We start from the raw sequence: 23,271 nt of genomic DNA, 5'->3' as shown, positions 1-23,271 counted from the left end.
GATTTAACGACGTAATTTGGAAAGAACGATACATCGTACCATCGAGGATTATCTTTATCGAAAAAAAAAAGGAAAGAAAAATCGTTTCTTTAATACAGTGAATTTTGGAGGGAAAAATATCCAATATCGCGCGCGGAGAAAATTTATATAATCGTGTGAGCATAAATGTCGAATATTCTGAACGAGATCGGATGAAAATTTCGAGTCGCGCGTCTCGCGAACTAAGAAGAATGCCCTCGTAGAAATTTTTCACGCCGTGTCGTTTTTTCCTCACTGGCGTTAAAACCCGATAACTGTTTTGAGGGGAAAAAGTTGTTCGAGCGCTTGAGAATACGATCGAAGATGGATTACCGGAAGACAGTCACCGCAGGACCAAAAGGACCAGTCGTTTATTTTATTTCCAAAGTTCGTAAAGTCAACGTGTTTTTTGTTCAGTCTATTGTGTGTAGTGGCAATAAATTATTGTACGAAAATTTATCCACTGATTTGTCTAAAAGAAGAAATCGTTTTCCATCTCGATATATCATTTCTTTGGCATTCCTTACGAACTGTTTATTTCAATCTCTTTCCAAGAGATGACAGAAATGATGCCAAAGAAATTTGATAGTTTTTTTTTTTTTTACATTTATATAAATAAAGAGAGAGAGAGAGAGAGAAACATAGAATAAAGAGATTATCTGATTCAACCATTTCTCGTTAAAAGGAGAATAGCAATTTGCATATAAACTGTCTTTAACGTATTTAATTGGCTCACTGTGGTTGGGTAAAGCCTTTTATAAACTCGCGCTCGTACCTAACACAATGGAGAATCGTGAGAAATCAGATTATGTTTTTAATATTTATCTACGTCTTTTTCTACAACTCTTTGGAGGAGAGAGAGAGAGAGAGAGAGAAAAAATATTGACCAGATAATCTGGTATTATAACTTCAAAACGCGCGTCGTACTGCCTTTTTCACTGCGACAGGTAGATTTTCTCGTAAACATCTACCTCCTAACATAACCCAGGTAATAATCCGGATATTAATCGGAATTGTTCAGTACGACGGTCAGAAATTAATAACCTACGTGACAATTCATTCAATGTTGCATCGTTTATTTCTCTCCTCGTCAGATTAGCGGAATAAATTCATTCGTTGACGGGGGGGGGAGGGGGGGGGCATCTCTTTGCCAGTCGCTCGTCGACCTTATGAAATTTACGGCGCCGTGAGTAATTTTTCATCGAACGCGTCCCTTTTCGTCGCGAGATTCCTACGGGACGACACCGTTAAGGATTCGAGATGAATGACAACGGAGTCGAGGAAAGCCTGATACACCGATACACAAATCGGGACAGAGTATGACAGATAAATAATATATAAAAAAGACGATATCGTCTGACATACAAAATTCAAGCATTTTATATATTTAAAAAATCGAATTAATATACAATATTATTATATTAATTACTTTAATGATATTAATGATAAAATTAACGATATTTCTATCGCGCGATTTTTTTTTTCTTTTTTTTCCGTTTCTTTCAAGATTCGCGATTTCATAAGTATTACAAGAACCGAGCTATCGCTGATCTCGTTTTAATACGATTTATTTCGCCGATATAGAGACTGCGGGATCGAGAGGGTGATTAAAATAGGAAGGACGATTACTCATTTACTCGGACTCTCGACGAATATCCGCTATCGGCCCGGGGCGAGCCGTATTCGACAAAAGGATTCGTTATGCTATTCCGGAAATACTAAAGGAATTACGGTGTAGATCATTAATTTCCGGCTCTCGGACGGCCCGATATTCCTCGTCTCCGCGATACTATTGTATCGTACATCGTCGATACTCGGAGCTGACGCAAATGTACGTGACCGACCGACCGACCGACCGATCCCGGCGCGCATTGATATAAAATTGAAACTGCTATTACGGTCTACGGCATCACTGCTGTTTCATCAGTGCGCCTTCGATTGAGCGTTCATTTCCACGGGCAGAATTAGAAAAAAATATCGCCACGAGTTTTGCGACACAAACGAATTAAAAGAAAAAAAAAAAATTTCTATTTTAACAATGAATTAATCATAATGAATAAATATTTATTTATCATAAATTATTCGTCAGTCTGAGAGAAATATCGGAAAATTTTCGCATCTCTGTAACGGGAATCATACGCGTATATATGAATGTTGGTATAAATCTAAAATAAAAGTTAGTACGAGAGACGATTATTCTCGCCAAATATGCAATTTTAACGTTTACCCTTGTATCCGAATGTAGAACGTATCGCCCAAAGTGCCATTTTCGCGATCTTCTGCTATAGTTACAGCTATGTATCTCCAATTAGATACATCCATACGCGTATAGAAGGCATAGCGCCTGTTTTCCTTCGTACTTTCCATACGAATTTTGAAATGTCGGGGAGAAGCATAAATCATTAAAAATAACGAGGCGCCAAACAAGGCGACATCCGTTGTAAAGTGACGGAACGGAAAAATATAATCGATGTAATGAAATAATTAATCGGAGATGGGACGAAAATTATAATACAACACCGAAAATTTTCTTTAAATTAGTCGACGCTATCTCTAAGAAGGATTATCCGAAATGTCTCTCGGTCGCTGCAACATTGTCGCGCAATTCGCGTGCAAACGAATCGCTTATATAAACACATCTGCGAGCGACACAAAAGGAAGCAACCGCACGCTCTCGCATTTTATTCGAAATCGAAATGCTACGTAGATGGGCGGACGGTTCTCTTGTCTCTACGTTGAAAGAGACACTCTTTGAAATATACGTGTTATCGCATTGTCGTTCATAAAGTGTACCGGTTGTGCGTTTTACTCGACAAATTGCAACGGACAAACGCTTAGGAAAATTCTTTGACGCTCGAAGCTTTGGAAACTAGCTTGATGTACATACATAAGTGTTGGAGATGTAACTACTGTGTTAAAAAGCGCATACAAATAAAATGTCCAAGCTTTTTTTCTTTCCCTTTCTCTTTACCACAATTCTTAAAAATTATTAAAAATTTCAAGTATATATAAAGATTATACGCATATTTTAACTCTTTTCACTGAAATAAAAATAACATAAATAATATAATAAAAATAATATAAATTGAAAAATCTTAAAAAGATGTGATTTATATTTTCACATATTATAAACATAAAAATAGTTTATTATATATCTATATATATATGTGTGTGTAAGTTTCGATTAAAATCTGTGTAAAAAATGGAAAACGAGAAATATATGAAAAAATATTTAATCGATAAAATTTTATTTGATGATTTTGTATTTTTGAAAAATCTTTTTTTCTATATTTTCTATTGAAAAGTATCGAAAGTTCAACAAATGATTTTTAGAAAGCGGAAAATCCATGGAGAAAAACGCGGAAAATAGAAAGCTATAGAGCGATATAGACTCGAAGAAACATATAGCAAAGTTGAGATTTCCAAGGAGAGAAATTGAAACTCTGAAGATATAAAAGATATATTTATCAATATCTATATCTACGCTATCGGCTTTCAATATTTCAATCGAGATGTTTCATTTCGATCTTCTTTTCACACTTTCGAAATACATTCTCTTTCATTTTTCAATTTTTTTAACTTTTCTTTCCCAACTTTAACTTTATCTTTCACAAATTTGTCAAACTGTCAAAATTCGCATGATTTGACAGTTGCAAATAACACGAACGGAACAAGTCGCGGTGCACAAGCGAGACAGCCAAATCAGCATCGCGGAAAAGGAGCCTCGATGCCTCGATATATTCGAGTTCGAGGTTTCGTGCCTTTTTTAGAAAGGGATTTGTAAACTTTTAATTTTCAGACATTTTTAAATTGATATCACTTTATATCCGGTAGCGATTTATATACGCCCAAATTTCTCTACATCCATCTTTCAATATCTTCAATATTAAAAGATATCAAACATATCATTAAAAATTTAAAAATTTTAAAAATTAAAATTTTTCTAAAACATATTTACACTTGAGATTAGCTCGACAAGTAAATTTGTCATTCATTTGACTTTGAAAAATATTCTATATAATATAATGGAAAAAATATAAAAATTGATAATAAAAAATAATATTTTCCGATCGTATGAATAATATTCATGAGAAAAGATATAAAAATTGTTAGCTCATACATATACACATATATTCGATATATAAATCCCAATATATTTTGAAGATACATTTTTGACGTATTGTGATCGCGATGTGAATTCCGTAAAATTCAATTGTAAATCGCAGATTCGATGTGAAATTATTATGTGGTCTGTGCAAACCGACAGATACTCTTCTCTGCATCTGTGTAGTTTAATTTTCTTAATTTAATTCGATCAATTTGATCTTTGCATAAGTATTCTCTTTTACAAACGCACGCAGACGCGAATGTAAACCTATGCACATATACCTATGCATATGGAATATAGCTTTCTTTTTTATGTTTTTATTTAATATATATAATTTTCATGAACATGAGTCGAACAAGTTTTTGACACGTAATGACATTTTATTATGCGTGTAAAGACACTTTATTATTATAAATTAAATGTTTCTCGAATGAAAAGAATTTAACAATATTGAGAGGAGCTGATTTATTACATTTAATTCTAATGCAAAATCTACTTAAATTTGACCACATTTTTAAGTGTACATTATAATATATAGCGTGTATTTATTATATAGATTTCTAAAATAACATTCTTTATAATTAATGATGCGCTTTCTTACAAATTGTTTTTTAATTATCACTTATTTATATCGCAAAGTGATTTTTATTAAAACTGATCAAAATTTTTTTCCCCTAAAATAAAACGTTACCATCGTAAAATATTATATATCGAGCACCTTATACGGGGACGATGATATCGATTGAGCCAATACATCTAATCTAATCGCTCGATGAAGTGTGCGGCCTCGTGTTGTGCCATATTTCAACTGTATCGCGAATTAGAATAATTTAATAACGACGATAGAGCGGACTGAAGCGCATAGAAATTTGTTAGGCGAACGAAATTCGTTGCCGAGTCGTTGTCACCGTTACGTTTATAATAAAATATTCAAATCACCGACGAGGTTCCATCAGGGGTCCCGCGATTCATCGATCATCGCATCGAAAATAGTAGATAGACGAGCGCTGGGACAGATCGATGCCCGATCGATGCCCGAGCTGTACTACTGGAGATCTGCCGAGGGCACTCGGTCGGGCCGTAAACTGTTCTATGTTACGTTTGCATGGAGCGATGTTAGACCGATATCTAGACTCGCTTACCGAGTACCTAATGCTTACTAAAATCCAGTTCTTGTTGACTTTCCCAACGCAACTCGGCCTCGCTCCTTTTCCGGACAAGATAAATAATTTTGAAGGCGCGCGAGATAATATTGGTAATATATATTTTTTTTTTAGAAATGGAAAAAATCTCGGGACCATCATATCAGTCGTAATATTGCAGAAATTGATATACTTTTGAAACGTTACCGGTCATCTTCGATATAATATTTGTTTCTATTTTTATTTTCGATATATATATGTTTTTATCTTTCACAAGGATTCCGCAACTTATATATACGCAGAGAATTTAATCTCAATGTTAATATAATCACGATTAACGATAAACAGTATTGAAGTAATCTCTCTCTTTTGTTCTCTTTGTTGAGAATATAAAACTTTACGCAAAAGATTATACTCTCTCCGTATAATCTCTTTCTTAGGAATATTATATTAGGAATTTTTTACGATTTTTGTATAATTTTCTTCTGCAAAATAATAGGAACAAGTTTTAGCAATCACGGGCAACGTTGAATTGTTGAAATTTAAAGCATTATTGATCGATTTTCTCCTAATACATTACAACGCACTTGCCGAGACAATGAAACGATTTTGTGTTAACTAAAAGCTGCGGGAAACTTCATAATGGCGGGAACAAACCGTAATTAAATTCCGATAATTAACGATCTTCGTTAATCAACGATTTTATAATTGCATCCATGGCGCCGTGCCATACCATTTCGCAAGTATCGTTTTAACACCTTCATTATATTAACGGTTGCCTCTTTTAACTCTCCGTACAAATATTGGAATACCTCATACTTTCGCAAATGTATCGCGAGAAAGAAAGAGGCTTGCATATCTCGAAAGATATATATAAGGAGCTTTATCTTTTAATGCATAAAGAATATTCAAGAATACATTTGTCGCTATTTTATGATAGCTATCTTATTATCGTTGCGTTTTTAGCTAATTGCAACACATGAGAAAAGTTAGTCTTGAATTTCTAAGGACAGAAACTCGATTTCTAAAAGAGACAATTTACATATATTAGACTCTATTATTCATTAATCTTTTATTGTGTTACTTTCAATTTGGAGCACGTAATATACGATACTTTTAAATGGCGAAGCGAGAACGCTTGTAATGTATTTTTACGAATTTTTCCTCACATTTTTGCAGAACGAATTTCAATATATTCGGTCTTTTTAAAAGATGATCGTTAAATCTTTGTTGCGATCCGTGATTACGAATCTTTAAATCGGAGACAAATTTTTTTATTCGTCTAATCTTGTGATGATTAAATCGTCGACGTTTCAAACACAATCGTGAATATCATTTCTTCATATCAAAATGATAACATTTCTTTATCGTTAATTATATACTCCTATGATATTTTCGATCGCCTGCAAATCTTTTCTGCAAACATGAAGTATCGGAATGTTTTCATTCATATTTAAAGTGTTTTTGTAGAAATTGCTATCTCAATATTATGAAATAATTTCGAGAGAGCAGCGTTTATAAAATCAATTTCTATTTTTAATATAATCTTTTCTGTCTCCTTTTCACACCATTATCATTTGTATGATATATTCTTAAATTTGATCGTGTATTTGTGTTATTGTATATTTATGTGTATATATATATTTTATCTTCTAGAAAAGATTTGTTATCAAGGCAGAGTATATTGTATTCTATCGTTCTCTTCATTAAAGCAATCTCGAACGAACGGACTGTATCAGAGTGGCTAACAAGATTGACATTTCCACCGTTCCAAGCATGGTAGCTTCTGCGAAAAGTGTAATAATGTCTGAAATAAAATACGCGCGTTAATCAATTGGTCTCACAATGATTTCTGTCACGATTGAATCTCTTCAATTGGTAATAGGAGTCAATTCACATCTTTCCTATTAAATTGTTATCTTTGCGATTGCTTGTGTTATCGTATAAAGAAGGCTTTTTTCGTTGCATTTTTTAAATATATTTTTTTCAAATATTATATATTACATAATGTATAGATTGCTGAGAAGCGTAAAAACTTACATTTTTATCGAGAAACAAAGCTGTTTTCGCAAAATCATTCTAAAGCATGAATGTTTCCTGTTTTCGTGAATATTTTTAAGAGAAGAGAGTCTCTACAGATTTTTAAATAGATCTAAAAAAATTAAAAAAAAAAAAAAAATCCGATTTGACGCGGTTTGCTTGGACAGTAGCTTAGCTTCTGAAAGCCTGTAGATTTTGGTTAATTGGCCGAAGAGCTTGGCTTACAAGTGAACGTTGCAAATGGGATCGGGTAGAGAGCGGGAAAAACTCTACTTCGGATGAACGGGAGATCAGGGAACCGAGAGACGCTCGCAATTCGCTCTTTTCGCATTTTGACTTTACGCGCGGCGAAAGTGCGACCCTTGAAATCTCTCAGGATCCTCTCCTCGTTATCTTTCGGCGGTATAAATGGATCGTACTAGAAATATCCCGTGTAAGGCTCTCTTTCCTGTTTAATCTTTCAAGTCCTTAGGCCTATGTCGCTATAGAATCGCGCCGATTTATCTCAACAAGGATCGATCGTGTGTGCCTTTTTCGCTTTTGGATTCGTTAATGAATTTTTACGTTATCTCCTTTCTCCCTGATCCTAATCTCGAGGAAGCGAACGCGCGATATGAATAATCTGAAATAATTTTATCCGATCGAAATTAAATGTCTATTAAATTATTAACATTCTAAGTTTATATAATCGAGATAAAATATAAATAATATTAATCAAAACGTACGCTCGCATGACTATAATATTTCTCGCTTATCAAGATACACGATTTCGCGTCTCGCGCCGAGTCACGCGCGGCCGATTTATTTGTACACGATAGAAAATATATACAATTTTAGCTTACGTATTATACGAAGCGTATGCGACGTTTCACATTTACGGCGACGATTTTGAAGTAAAGATCGCGAGATTACGCTACGAAAAAAAGATATCTTCTGTGTTATTAGACGTTCATTTGTCTCGCGGGGAGGAATGAAGAGCGGCGGGGCATATTGTCCCGAGGCCACCAGGCAACAACGACTTTAATTCATTCCTTAAATTGCGCCGCGCATTCTCACGTTGAAACGAATGAAACGTGTGCCGCGTAGAAGTCGAATCTGAATAGACGGTATGTCGAGCGGGGAGACGCGGTGAGGCGAGAATAAAAGGAAAGAATGAAAGGTTACGAGAAAGGATGGAAGAGGGGAAAAGGAGGTGAGAGAGAGAGAGAGAGAGAGAGAGAGAGAGAGAGAGAGAGAGAGAGAGAGAGAGAGAGAGAGAGAGAGAGAGAGAGAGAGAGAGAGAGAGAGAGTGATGCGCACGGACGAGGGGGACGGAGGAAAAAAAAAACAGAAATGGGTTCGGCAGTTAATATCGGAGTGAATAGAGGAGCAATCGGTATGAACCGAAGCGGAATGACCTTATTGCCGGACCTGAATCTATTCGAATCTTTTTTTTATACCCCTCCCCCCCCCTCCCTCCATCCATTTTTCACGTTCCGTTATTCAGCGAAGAGTCAAATTTAGCCGGGCATTTAGATTATTTGCCTTTATAATACGTGTTCGTTCGCATCACGATAACGCGCCATTCTCTCCACTCGGAAACGCGGAATCGAAAAAGAGGCACATATACCAAGGAAAGGAAAAACTTTCGTATATACGATATAAAGCTACAATACGTGCGATTCGCGTTAATTTTCTAGCGGACAGAATTTTACGGCAGTATCTAATTCGTTACTCATGAACGAAACGTTGAACAGAATAAGTGACACGAGTCTCATATTCTTTCCATTTTGCGAAATAAAAGAATTTTCAGCGAGAATGTATCCGATGCAATATTCGGCCGTTACATTGCTCTATTATCTATTTTCGTGGTTCTTGTAAAGATGGAAAAAAAATCGGAAATTTTATATTCCCTTGATATTGAATTTCACGTTGAAATAATTTTCGCGTGGAAAAAAAATAATACACGCGAATATTTTATCTTAACTAATTCGCTATTCTATTCTAGTCTGCTTTCGACACATTATTAATAAAATATATCGCGCATTATTAATTAAATATTATTAATTAAATGTCGCGCTGAGTATACCGTAAAAAATTAAATCGAAATGTCGCATTTAGAGCTGTCATCTTTTATTACACAGTCGTTTTTTTACAATCGAATGCAATTATTCCAAGACGTCAACAGGCTACGTAAGAAAGACGACGATATATCGAAACAACTGCTTGCTTGTCAATGAATACATAAGAAGCCGAATTATTCAAGAGAATCTCATTTTTACGTCATACGATACATAATGCGCGCATAAAAATGTTCAATCGTATTTTCTCCATTTTTTAAAAACGATTCTTTTAATCCACGATTCACCCAACTTGATATAACATTTATATCGCTAAATTGCTTAAATCTCTTGCATAATCATCGATTAATTAATAATTAATTATTCTTGTGGTTATACATACATAAATTACGATAATTATTACATTATCGAATTATATGTTCCATCTTGTGTAGAAATATTTTGATAAATTTCTACCCCGGGGGAAATTAGATACATACGTTAAATGTAAATAGGTGATTTATTGTATCTATTTCGATGAATTGTAGAGTCAAGAGTATTCTATTGGAAATATTGATCTCGTTCTATCTATTATTACGAGAACGTTGCACCTATTACGTAACCGCGCGACGCTTTATCCTTATCCTCATTATATCCAACATAATCGATAATGATTCTCCTCGATAAGCTATCGCAAGGACGAACAATCTTTTCTACTTAAAGCTCGTCGCTGTCAATAAAGTAGCAATTTCGTGACAAATGAGAGCTCTTATGTATTCAAACATTCTCTCTTTCAACTCGATATAGATAAGTATATTCTGCAGGTAACTTTGCTGGTCAAACAATGGGCGTTATCATTTTTATAAATTTATTATAAGAACACATCGCGCTATAAATTTTGTTCTGGGATACGTGCTCCGATTTGTAGATCTGACGTGCGACGAATAATAGATCTATAAAGAGAGATAAATGCATATGTTCTTAAAGAGAGATATATGTATTGAAAAATGAAAACCGAAACACAAGTATGCAATATTTTTCTTAATTTAATACGATTTTGCAGTCGCGTCTAATGGATTATTTCCTTTTTTTTTTTTTTTTTTTTTAATGATATGAAATATTAATATTACAAAAGATACTGAGAAATAAGAGAAAAAAAAAACGAAAAAAACGCGTAACTCTTATGGTACATACATATCTGTTTTGTAAACTTTTGTGTCATATTAAGATTCAAGTAAATCTTATGTACCGGCAGATACAAAGTTCAAAGGGTCTGACATGTCTGAAACTTCAACTACAAACGCGCGTATGCGTATATAAGTTATACTTTTATCCGAAAGTTTAGCGAAAAAAATTTCTTTCTCAGAAGCGCGTTTTGGAATACATGAGCGTCTTTGTGACACCGTGTATCGTCGATACGCGAAATGCTCGCAAGCATCTCTTATATCAGTTGATTCTCTTATTTATGACCTATATAGATCTTTGTATTATGTTCGGCTACGCGCAATGTAGCATCTCTGCTCGACGAAACTCTGTCACGTAGTACAGTTTCAAATACGTGCTCGACTTTAAAATATTCTCTGCTTTTTGCATTTTTTAAAATAATTACACTTTATAGCAACTACAATAATATAAAATATTTATATTATAAAAATTTTAATTCATGGTTTCTCAAGATTTTTTAAAAAATATCCTTTGCTTCCTACAATTTTTTGAATAAAATTATAATTCATAGCAATTATAATAATATAAAATATTTATGCGTATAAAGATTTTAATTCGTGGTTTTTCAAGATTTTTTTTGAAATATCCTCTGTTTTTTGCATTTTTTAAATAATTATAGTTTATAGAAATTATAATAATATATAATATTTATATATATATATAAAGATTTTAATTATCTTCAACGAAATTATGATATATTTTTACATTTAATGCAATGTAATAAGAAAGTTTATATCGATAAACGTATCAAAAATATAATTATATTACTATTATTATTATTATTGATTTACTGCTGCTACGAGTTTCAAAGCGAGATTTTTCTTACAGATAGTATTTGCGCACTACGTGATATATGCGTCTCTGAAAATATTAAGTGCAAAACTGATTTATATTTCAATCTCGTCCGAAATTCTAAAACTTTACGTAAAATTGTACGAGCAGGATCAATTCTGCAATAAAATGGAAAAAAAAAGACTCTGCATATAAGTAATATTTATAAAAATGTTTTAAACCTCAGCTTTAGTTTCAATATTTAGAGCTATTCGCAGTGTTTGTTTTATTTCTGCGAAAGTACATATTTTAAAATCCCTTTTTACTACAATGCGAAGAAAATTCTGAAGCAATCTCTGCGCTTTCTGCTAAATGGAAAATCTCTTTCAATTAAGGTAAAAAATAATTGTTCGAGTTTTCTTTTTATTAAATGCTATTCCACTGTGAAAAAATATCTAGAATTACACTTAATGTTCCTGTAATTCTGTGATTTTTTTTATTTTTTTTTATTATTTTTTTTTTTAATACTAAATAGGTAGCTGATAAGTAAAAAATACACGATTAACATGAGCGGTTTATCGTGTTAGTCCTCCCTTTTCCTTTCTCCTTCTCGAGTAAGTACATATATTATTTTGGATAAATCTCTTTGTGCGTGTGTGAGGGTGCATTTCAAGATCGCGAGAAGCGCGTTTCGCCGACGTATTTTAACCGGCCCGATCCACAGGAGATCCGCGTTCTACGAGCTTTACGGTTGCTTTTACTACCAACAACGGGAATGCAACGGACGGTCGTATATAACGTCGTCCCGACGCAAGCAACCTACGGGAATCCGCGAAACGGGGGCGAACAAGCCCGCGAATTGTCAAAGCTCCCCTCGGGCGACGTTCGCGTCTCAACGACTCCGCGATTGCTTAGCAAGAACGTCTTCTCGTCGCTCGTGTTCCTTACCCGGGATTCAACGGCATATTATGGGAAATTCGTGGAAAAGCCGATACTTATATACTTGTTAGACGGAACGTGCGCGGATCGCAACGGGAAGATGTACTTGCCCCCCAACTTCCGGGGATCTTAACGCAAGACCGAGCATCCTTCCCGAGGGGATTTTAAGCTCTTGATTCCTCAATCGCGCGCTTCTCCCCTCGATTCTCCGCTCTCGACGAAACAAAATGAGAAAGAGATTAATACTTTTCATTACTTGTCTTGTTTAATGACCTAACGGATATATAAGTATTATTGTTATCACTGTCTTGTTATAGTAGTATCATGTAATAATATTTTTATCAAGTTGATTAGAAAATTATATATATGCATATGTATCGTGTATATGTATCATTTTCCGTTTACCCTCGAAATCAAATAGCGCATAATTAGCGAGTTGCTGAGGAAGGAGATATATACAATATTTAAGAAAGATGAGTTTCTCTCTCTGAGCGATTTACTCTTATTATTTATTACAGACATTCATATTTTATTTAGATAATTTAAAAGCGATATAATTTTAAATGAGAGTATCGGCTCGATTAATTGATTTTGTTTTTCAATTAATTCGATAAACTTCGTTTTAATAGACTCTCTCTTGTTGCGCGTCTATTTTTGCATCATTAAGAAATGAAATATAATATATATGATATATATTTGATATATATATATATCGATCGTAAATAATATTCGACGTTTTCGATTAATGGGCGTGTGTCGTAAAAAATAAATTGTTCGGCTCGAATTTCAAAATTATATTTTCGCGCCATCATTAATTTCACAATCGTCTCGTCGAGGTCTCATCCAACGGCGGTGATACGGAGTAATGAAGGATGAGCGATCGTTATCGAATGCGCGGATCTTTCGAGGTCCTTCTCTTTCTCTCTCCCATCTCGTCGACAAAATTTTGTAAAATTAAACACGGTGATGTTTTCGCGTACAGCTGCGCCCCGTCGCGCGAAATGCGCAGCACAAACGCGTATCCATTTGCTATGTTAAAATATGCAGACCGATAGCCTTTGAAGTCATATTTTATCCGGGCGTCCATTGTGGAAGCTTTGTGCCGAGTGTTCGAGATCGTTTCCGTGCATCTCGAGTTTCTTTACGAAAGGTTAACCGCTTCCCCTAGCGAGTTTTAATTGCGAGCTTCAATTGCGAACTGTTTTCAATTTAGTAAACATCTACGTGGTAAAGTAATCTCGCGCTAAACCCGTCAACTACGCGAATTAAAACGAATATCTTGCGTTTCGAATTTCTCAACGCAATGGAGATAAATATGGATCGCGCGCCATTCAGAATGCTACAAATCAAAAGAGAATACAGAAGGAATATCTTAAATTTTAAAACTAAGGAAAGCGAGGAGAAGGAGAGAACAAAGTACGCGGCTTTGGCTTTTCTCGCTACGTGCATCTTTTTCAAACGCGAGCGCATGACAAGTAATCGAAAATAAATTCTCCTCTCAACGTTAAATAACGAGTACGATATTCAGGCCATCGAGCAAAGCATCGAGTAAAATAACAATTGCATCCGGAGGGAAAAAAAAAAATACATAATACGTGCACGAGAGAATTAACGTGTCGGGTTTTATCATCGATCATGAGCAAAAAGTCGGCGCCCTCGATCGATGGATAAATCGATAATTTCGTCGTGTGCGGTTGTGGTAAAATTGTAGGTCGTGTGGGTGGTTTTTCCTGTCCTACATCCTCATGCATGTGCGTAAACAATCACCTACGCGGAAACTGCGATCTGTTCGCGTGGGCGGTATGTAAAGTCATATCGCGAGGGCGTCCCGTCCTGCATCGCGTCGCGTCGTTTATCTACATCGTTCTTGGCAAGCCCCGTAAGATTTCACTCTCTGTCGCGTGTAGATACACGTGTTACCCGTTCGGAGGAAAAGAAAGGCTTTGTGTACAAAGGCGTGTGGCACGATGATAAGATGGGCGGGATTCGCGATGGCGATTTTCGCGCGCGGTTCCTGCATTTGAAAGCGATGCTTGACAGACGAGATAAAATATCTAACGAGATACTTGAAATTTATGCACAACTATTCGCGTCGTAAATTTCACATTAGAGTAGAAAAATTGACCTAAGATCACGTAAATCGATATATTCCTATTTTCCAGCAACTTTGACAATGTTACTTGTCCTTCGTGTTGGAGATCGTGTTTTATTTTAGTACAACTAAAATGCACGCGTCGAGAAATTCAACAGAACGAACTCGTTCGACCGAGTTTCTTGATTGGAATGATGATATTTTCGACGATGTCGCGCGCGAAAGAATCTAACTCCCGCTTCCTTGGACACGAATAAGGGAGAATAAAACGTGCGGGTAAATGCGATGAAAGTCGGAAAAGTAATAAGCTGGTGTCTGTAACCTCGACGGGGAAGGCGATCGCGAGGAGAGCTTGTCGCTAAAACTTTATAAACAGACGAGTCGGGGAACTCGAATAAACACACCGAAGGACCGATAAAAATGTACGATACAGCAGATGCTAGCTAAGAATTGAAAAAAAAAGAGGACGATTTTTTTTTAATACTGCGTTGAGAATATTTATATTAGTAAACGCCAATACGTAAATTTTTCTCGACGATATATATACAATATTTGTGAATCACGAAGCGATTTTTTTATGAGAAAAAATAATCAGCGAATTTCCGTAAATCGTTTATGATAATCGCTAGCTTTTAAATCGACTTATCGCCCTTCTGTTCGTATCGTGCGCTTGTGTCAGCTTGTTACGGATGTTACATAATCTTCGGCCCCGTTTGTAGTTGGCGTTAACCTAGCTAGAAGGCTGCCACAACGGGACCTATTCTACTCGACGTCCGACATGATTGCCATCGTGGTTGTCACTCATTGTCAGATTACATGGCTGTGTCTCCAGCGCTTTTAGCACAGCTTTAGCATTTCATTAATCTTTCCTGATGTCCATAATGGAGAATATCAAACCGTCTCTCCTTCATTCCCAACGAATGCATTTTAACAAGTAAAAGTTTACAGACGGATTAATAAAATTATTTTACGCTACAAAGCAAAAGAGAGAGAGAGAAAGAGAGAGAGAGAGAATAGGGCCTTTTTTAAATCGCATAGTAGGTCTCTCTTGACTATGTTTATAAAAATTTTTTTTTTTCTGAATTTGGAAAAAAAGCTAATATTTTCTTTAAAAGCTTTCAACTTGTAAATAATGAAAATTAAAGACTTTCTCTCGTACGCGCACGTAATGAGAGCAAGATCTTATCCATCGTGTAATTTTAAACCGACTTTAACAGAATTTTAATTCGACGATTACAGAGTCGTGTAAAAGGATATTTAGGATCGTCAAGTGTTAAAAAAACCATGAAAGAGAAAGATGATAAAATTCATCAAAGCGTCTCTCTAAGTAAGAGCAATTCAATTGTACTTGATAATGGTAAAATTAGATCCTTAATGACGCAAATTATAATGCTTAATAATAGCATCATTTTTTTATAGCCTATTGATAGGGCAATTCGGGCGATTTGTCGTTCACAAACAAATCGTATCTGATAAATCCAACGTGATTAAGTTACGAACGGCGAGATTTATATGGGGGAACGCTAGCGTACAATATGCGGATGGATGAACGGCACATAAATGCCGCAAATTTATCGAGGAGAATGTAAACGTTATGAAATCTGCTCATTGCCGTATGAAATTCATCATTATCCGTTGACTTTTTATTTCACACACGTTTAGAGTATTATAATATTATATTAATATTGATCTTTAAAATTAATTTTCTCGAGAAATAGCGAGATTAATTAGCACATTCTATTTAATGAATTACACGTGTATATTTTATTAACGAAACGGATCTCATTGAAAAAAAGCGTGTCGTATCTTATTTAAAACTGAAAGGCGCTTCAGATACATTAAGCTTGAAACCGATGTTTCCACGCGACGAATTACAATGTACATTTGTTAATTATATTATAATAATATTCAATTTTCTGCTATTTGTTGATATGCAACAAATTCTCTCACTAGAATCCTAAAAATTTTCGTATTTATTCCGTTGTTATCATTCGTGTCGTATACATGTGTTTTTACCGTTAATTAAAATATAATATTTCAATCTGACATTTTTGACATTTCTCTTTGAAAGCCGCTTGACTCGGCACAATGTAACGAGGAATTATGGTATTTGCGAGGAATAAATAACACGAATTGTTTCGCAATTAATTTCGTCATACGAGGAATAAGATTTTCCGGTGTTTCGGTAAACTTGAGAAATACTTTCGCGATTAGAGTTCAATAACTTACATAATTTTCCCATTATTTTGTGGAGAGAATAAAGCTTTATTAATCATTGGAAATGATTCAAAAGTATTCCTTTGCATAAAAGCGAACGGGAATAATTATGTTTATGTAAATAAATAATTAATGATTCATTTTAAATATTGCCAAATGATACAGTTATTCATAAATAAACGTTCTGTACGACGCGAAATAATCGTGTTAATTTCAATCAAACATTGTTTATCATGAATAATATGACAGTTTCATCAGTCTTTGACAGCTTATATCATTTCTTAAATGAACTATCAGTTTCTAATTAATTTAAACCAAAGATGGTGATATTAGGGGCACAACTTTTTTTTTTTTTTTCCATTTTCTCTCAACTTTGTAAATCTGCGACATTATCGATCGTACAACAAAGCTGCTTCGAACTAATGAAATTCCCGGCAGTGTGTAAAAGAGATACAAACTACCTGATGTGAGCGCGAGAATAGAAGAGAAGAGAAAAGAGCAGTCTCGACCGAACCACAACCAGTTTCTCCAATATTTCATTAAAATTATTTGGAAAACTAGCAAAAAAAGATCGACAGCTCGTGGAGGTTGCTTTTATCGATAAATTGGCGCAGTGTGCTCGTTTTATTTCCTTTTCGTTTGCGCTCTCTCTCTCTCTCTCTCTCTCTCTCTCTCTTTTTGTATCGTCTCTAATTCATCGTACATAGCTTGAGGAGCTTTGTCCCCGATATATAATTGTATCAGTGGCTATATTTCTAATCCCATTATTATGAAATTAATGACTATCTATATACAAAAGTTTGTTTCAAGCAAGTAAATTTTTTCTCTTCGATATAACAATATTTTAAACATATATTAGGGTCTAGAGAAGAAATATATTTTCTTTTTTATTCTATTTTCAGAATATGAAAATATATTGTAGATCGATATATATACATATATAATATAGATAAATATAATCTAAATGGTGATTTAATTTATTTTAGTATCCACGATTTTCAAGTAAGATAATAAATGGAAGGAACATGAATGATATCTTTCGTGGCAGGAAAATTATTTATCTTTTCACTTATGTCATAATATTCTTTGTATTCTTATAATTTAATAATTATTTATATTTAATATTTATTATTTATTTTCATATTTATTCTATGAAAAATATTATATAAATAAAAGAATATTTGTATTGCCATATTTAGAATACGAATATTATTTATGATAAAATACGAGAGGAAAATATGCACGTGTGTATGTGTGTGTGTGTGTGTGTGTGTAAGACCGCTCAAAATTTTTAATTTCCGTAATTGCATGCACGTAAACGAGAATTTCGGATTGCAGCGAGTTCCTTCCTCCATGCCCTTTGATTCTTAGTAAATTTATACTAAATATTTTTTATTTATATTAAATATTTTTTATCGTCTCAATCCACATTATCTCAAAATAAAAAATCATTCATCAGTCACCGATACGACGTGCAACGACGGAGTATTAGTATACAACGTGGATCTGTAAAATACAAATATATTTAAACGAGAGAGAGAGAGAGAGAGCAAAATTTAAAATAATTAATATTTCACGAAATAATTATTACGGAGCAATAAAATTTTTTTATCAGACTTTCAAACAGATATTTAATAAAAATATAATTTCCGAAAAAAAAAAAAACAAATTTACTTGGATATTCATTTATGATTATATAAATTTTTATTAATTATTATCGTTTAAAATAGCGCTTAACTTGTCAATCAGTCAATTAGTTTCTATTACCAGCGTGATACGCTGTATTTGCATAATACGACAATCTTCTGACACTTTCTCGATACTTTCGATATTACATACTTACTTGCGAATAATATTTATTATCAACAATTTTACAATTTTTATATTTTTGGATATAATGAAAAAATAATTTTCACCATTTTCAATACCGATTTGTATTACCGTATATATATAATTATGTTTATGATTGTGTTGCGATGATAGCATTAATTACAGCAATCTGCTGATTCCGCTTCGATACTCGTTTGATTGAGCGAGATTTAATCTGTATGACACGGCACGCGCAAATTTTGTGCCCGAAATAATCGCGCGCGATACATTACTAAATCGGGCATTGTAGCCCAATTCCGATATTCCGAGTGTGTGTGGCGCGCGAATGCAATATGGCTGTCATGACGTAATTGACGGAACCGCTCGTGGAATCGGACTAGCGCGAACGCGAATCAAGGGAATCAAGATGTCGCCGAGTGTCGCGTTTACGGTGTATCGGCTTCGCGATCATTTGTCGTCCTGATCGTTTGCGTCGGAGATATAATCGTGTTCGTGTGCCGAGAATCGTCGAAGGAACACGGAATTAGCGATCGCTGCGATTAATGCTGTCGGAACGCTATTGCCATAACTATATATCACGTTATGATACTACGGTTGTAATATTCTACGATACCACTCACAATCGATCGTTTGTCTCGTCGTATTTGAGTTACACGTTGTATATAAAAAATCGCGAATAAATATCCGTCTGCAAATAAGCGTGTAATATCGGGGAGTGCTGAAAGTAATATCGGACGACCGTTATACAGAGTATTATACAGCCCTGATACAGTTATGTCGCATGAGGGAAACATGTTTCGTCGAAAGTGAATGAACATGCGTGAACATAGCTTCAATAGCATCGTTATTAAAGTGAGTGTTGATAAGAAATTATCGAGAAGTTTAATTAAATATCTTTTGCGAGCAATCGTATGGTATTAGGAATACGAAAAGAAGTATCGGAAGCTGTCGTATTATGCTGAAATAAATGTGATTCTTTTGTATCCCATGAATCTCGGGTAATTGCAATTCAAAGCGCGCGCATGCGTATTTATACGCGCGCACGCTCATACATTATTAATTATATTAGTAAATATTTTATTATATTATTATTATTATTATTATTATTATTATTATGGAATATATAGAATATTTGATTTGGCTGATTATATCGATCTAAATTCGAATCGTGCAAGATTTTTATTAATTTGACAGACTACTAAAATATTGAGAAACTTGCCTATTTAAAATTTGTATTGCGATTTAGTATCGGGATTACAAATAATTTTTAAGATATAACTTGTTACTTCTAAAGTAATTAAAATTTTTTAATAAACTTTTTTTTTTCTCGTATGAAAAAGATTTATTACAGAAATTAATGTTTGTATATAATTACACTTTAGAGTTTATAAAATTTACTCCGCTCGATATATTTAATATAAATTTAATCTTTTTAACATACTTGAGAAATTTATTAATATTCAAAATTATAAAACTGTAGAGAGAGAGAGAGAGAGAGAGAGAGAGGAGAGGGATCTAGTCTCACAATTTTTATTTAAGCAAAGTAATCCAAAAATTATTTAAATTAATAAAGGAATGCTAAATTAATAAAGCTTATCGTGAATTTATTATATATAAGGATTTTTTTATATAAGATATTTTTTAGTAACGAACGAAAAAGAGTGATAATTTTTTTACTAGATTCAATTTCCACATCTCGAAATATATAATATATATATAAAGAGAAAATAATCTTAAAAAGAGAGAAAAAGAGAGAGAGAGAGAGAGATCCTTATATTGCATATTTACGTAAATAAAGCTAAATTAATAAAGCTTATTATAAATTTAATATATGTAAGGGTTTTTGATATAAGATATTCTTAAATAATGAGCGAAAAAAAATGATAATTTTTTCACTAGATACGATTTCCACATCTCGAAATATATAAAATATGTAAGAGAAAATAATTTAAGAGAGAGAGAAAGAGAGGGAGATTCTTATATTGCATATTTATGTAAATAAAGCTTATATTATAAATTTAATATATATATATATATATATATATAAGGATTTTTGATATAAGATATATTTTTAAATAATGAGCGAAAAAAAAGTGATAATATTTTTTTACTAGATTCGATTTCCTCATCTCGAAATATATAAAATATATAAGAGAAAATAATCTAAAGGAGAGAGAGATCGAGATCCTTATATTGCACATTTATGGTAAATAACTCACCTCACGATTGCTTCGCCGTTGCTTGATACCATCTCGGATCCTTTCTACCTTTTTCTCTTGTCTATTCTTTGCTTCTCTTTCACTCGCATTCACTCGCAATTAATTACGATTGCGCATAAACTAATTAACAAAATAGGACAAGCAATTACTTCGCGATATTTTACGCCGCTCTCGTCATTAATTAACGCGATGTACGATCTTATTATATCGCAAGGCGACAAGTGTAAGCGAGATTGGTCAAACAACAGACTCAATATGTATTTCGTATCTGAGATGTTTTGTCGGCGATCGAAAATTACATCGACATTATTCCGATACTGAAAATATATATTAAATAAACAAACGATGTATCATATGCCTTTTCGTTAATTGAATCAATTAATCATCGCCACCATACTCTCGTCGCTCATCGTTCGTAATACAATCCATTGCGAAACAATAATTACCCGTGTATGTAATTTGCATAATTTTCAATTCGACAAATAATCGTTAAAAAAGAATATTAGAAAAATATCTGCTCGTATCTTTAATCATTAATCGCAACGATTAGAGAAAACGATATATACTTTTTCTAATACTTCTTCATCGCGCGTTTCGGAGATTAAACATGTACTTAATGAAAAATAATTTCCCGTTTCAAGAGATATATAATACAAAGATATATATACGGGGAGCAGCTCGACATTTTCCTGCCTGCTCGACGAGCCTCGCCGCGTATATAACAACAAGGTTACCCGCACATAAACATTAGCGCGCTACGCGTCGCAAAATACCAGCGCCGAATTGTAATGTTATTATCGTAACACGTGATCGCACACCTTGCCATCAATCGCACAGTGAAACTCGAACGAGTAACATCGCGCGCTGCTTTCGCGTCTACGTTTTCGTATTATATATATATATATATATCTCTCGAACATAATTATTTTTCACAGTATATATATTTAATCCGCGAGACGTAATCGACGAGTGCTACGAGGTGAAAAAATATGATTATTATTTGTCGTAATTATGGCGATTAGCAATTATTTGCATATATTTTTCTATCTCGCAAATAACGTTTTCGAAGGATTATTTGTTGGACTGAAAAATATATGCTAATAATTGTTAATCGCGACAATTACAGCAAATAATAATCGTATCTTTTAATAATAATATCTATCGATTATGTCTCAGAGATTAAGTATATATAGGGTGAAAAATAATTACGTGCGAGAGAGATATATATATTATAAAATGTATGCGAAGAGCGGCGCGCGATTTTACCCGTTCGATTTTCATTTGTGTGAATGAATGATAAAACAGATCGATCACGTATCGCGATAATGACGTCGCAATTCGGCGCTTGTATTGCGCGTGTACAGCGCTCATGTTTATGTCACGTGACAACCTGGTTGTTATTCGCATGACGAGACTCGGATTCTTTTTATTATACGTAGATAAAAAAACAATTCGCGAGATACCAATCGTAACATTATTATTGTAATACGCGATCACTCGCGTAGTGAAACTCGAACGAGTAACATCGCGACCCGCACTTCGTGCGTTTTCCTATTATGTATCTCTCGTACGTAATTATTTTTCACAGTATATATATATATATATATATATTGAATCTCCGAGACGCTTATTTTGTTGAATCGAAAATTATTCCACGGATGAATAATTGCTTACGCAATTGATTTACGTTGTAAACAATAAACGCGCGCGCGCGACAAATGCGGTGGCGATGGATGACAAATCGATTCGAGTAACGAAAAGACGCAATACGTTGATCGTTTATTAATAATACGTATGTCTTCGTATCGCGAGAGACGATTATTTTTCATAGTTACTATTAATGACAATCCATCTGTTCGCGTTTGATTAAATCGCAGATTCGTGCGATCGCGAGTTTCTTTATCGTTCTATTCACGGGTGTCGCAATATAATAAAGTGCGTGCCACGTGTGATTAAAATCGTCGCGATTACAAATGTGCAAATGTGTCCGTCGTATTTTCGTTGGTAAATAATGCACGCGCGATCGTAATTAATTGTGCTTTCGCCAGTGAGCGCTACAAAACAGGCAGCAAAGAGTGAACAAAGGAGAGGAGGAGGAGGCCCAGGGTGGCATCTGGCAACGGCGGAACAATCGTGAGGTAAACTATTTAAAACTTAATTAATTTATTATTTGTAAAATTCATTGTTTTTTATCTTCGCGCTAGTGATAACGATTTTTATTACATGATTGTGCGATATAAGATATTCTCTTTTTTATTTTAAAGAATATTATTTGAATATGTACAATATATATTTGTAGAATAATTAATTATAATAATTATATAATAATTTATATACATATATATATATATATAATTAAAATATTTTAAATTAATTTCTACTAGTGTAATGTTATTAATTTTAATAAACATAAATGATTGAAATTTATAATTATCCAGATCATTTATATAAAAATTGGATTTTTATTTATTATAATTTTTTGATAGAAGCTTATTAAAAGCTAAATTAAAATGTGTGTGTTTTTTTTTCCGGAAATGATGTAATTTAATTTATTAAATATCTTTATTTTCTCTATGTTTTTGAAACGTTAATTATTTTGAACTATATTTTAATTGGAATATAAATATTTTTA

At 33.7% G+C, this 23,271-nt stretch overlaps 2 protein-coding genes across 3 annotated transcripts in view; one reads left to right on the top strand and one right to left on the bottom strand.

The window, feature by feature from the left end:
* LOC138932763 (uncharacterized) overlaps positions 1-23,271 on the top strand; it is a 126,918-nt gene that overhangs the window by 23,305 nt on the left and 80,342 nt on the right. The window contains exon 1 of one of the 2 annotated variants that reach the window (XM_070294902.1): positions 22,549-22,777. The exons of the other annotated variant lie outside the window; for it this stretch is intronic. The gene's annotated coding sequence lies outside the window, so the exon portion shown is untranslated. Of the gene's footprint in view, positions 1-22,548; positions 22,778-23,271 lie in introns of those variants that run through there. 2 annotated transcript variants of the gene reach the window in all.
* The window catches only part of LOC138932762 (1-phosphatidylinositol 4,5-bisphosphate phosphodiesterase epsilon-1), a 112,325-nt gene that overhangs the window by 64,445 nt on the left and 24,609 nt on the right, over positions 1-23,271 (bottom strand). The window lies entirely within an intron of this gene.

The sequence above is a fragment of the Polyergus mexicanus genome, unplaced genomic scaffold (genome assembly GCF_030449975.1).
Source record: "Polyergus mexicanus isolate NDT 795.1 unplaced genomic scaffold, iyPolMexi1.0 SCAF_4, whole genome shotgun sequence".
NCBI classification, from domain to species: domain Eukaryota; kingdom Metazoa; phylum Arthropoda; class Insecta; order Hymenoptera; family Formicidae; genus Polyergus; species Polyergus mexicanus.
Note: the sequence above shows the minus strand (reverse complement) of the source record. Positions and strands in the feature narration are given on the sequence as shown.